Source organism: Nanorana parkeri, unplaced genomic scaffold, assembly GCF_000935625.1.
Source record: "Nanorana parkeri isolate BGI_ZX_2015 unplaced genomic scaffold, ASM93562v1 scaffold729, whole genome shotgun sequence".
In the NCBI taxonomy this organism is placed as follows: Eukaryota; Metazoa; Chordata; class Amphibia; order Anura; family Dicroglossidae; genus Nanorana; species Nanorana parkeri.
Genome location: NW_017306997.1, coordinates 698,869 through 699,789, shown reverse-complemented (window position 1 = coordinate 699,789; position 921 = coordinate 698,869). Strand labels below are relative to the sequence as shown.

The following is a 921-nucleotide window of genomic DNA, read 5'->3' as shown; positions in this document are numbered from 1 at the left end:
GCTGGATTGGGGAGCCGCTAGCTGATAATAAAATGGTTTTATTGTTGGCTGAACCAAAATGTTTGAGGAGAAACAAAGTCTCTCTTCATCAGGGCATATAAAAAGTAACAGAACTCAAGGTGCTATTTATACATAAGCAAATAAATAAATCTTCCTACATTCCACTACCATTCATAGGAATTTTCAGGGTTTGACCCTCAGCCTCAGGACTTTCTGGGACATCTCAGGGTTTATGACCAAGGCAACTGATCCAACTACCAAGTTATATCTTTACATATAATGTATTCATTTTAAAATTATAAATTAGTGTTAGTATACTACGAGTTATCAGGAATAAGCAGTTCATGCTTTTAGGTTATGAAGGGTATACGTAAGCTCTGATATAAAGAATATACAGTAAATACAGTAGAATCTTTGCAGAAGCTGGATTTATACCCCTATCCCCTTATGCAGCTCTGGCCTCAAATTTAGGCTGGGCACACACCTTACAACCATCGCAAGACTTCTGTCTTGCGATGGTTGTAAGGTACTTAAAAAACATACGATCTGCCTATGTTGCATAGGCAGATCGTACTTGCTATGATCGCAAGCCACGCCCCCTGAGGGACGGGCTTCCGATGACCGCAATGCCGAACGGGCAGTGTGCGCTTGCGCACACCGGCCCGTACGCCTGTTATCGTCCGGACATGCCACAAACCCGCCGAACATCGTACGATGCTCGGCGGGTTTTCGAACATGTCCGTAAGTTTAAAGTCGTGCGACCTTACAGTAGTAGAGGTCGCACGGCTTCCACACACCTTACCATCATCGTACGATCGCGGGATTTCCCGCGATTATCGTACGATAATCGTAAGGTGTGTGGGGACCCTTAGAGTACAACATATGTACAACAGAAAATTCACCCCTTCTATCTAAAGTATA

The 921-nt window shown here is 43.6% G+C and overlaps 1 protein-coding gene across 8 annotated transcripts in view; it reads left to right on the top strand.

The window, feature by feature from the left end:
• EBF1 (early B-cell factor 1) overlaps positions 1-921 on the top strand; it is a 329,738-nt gene that overhangs the window by 104,104 nt on the left and 224,713 nt on the right. The gene's annotated exons all lie outside the window — the stretch shown is intronic.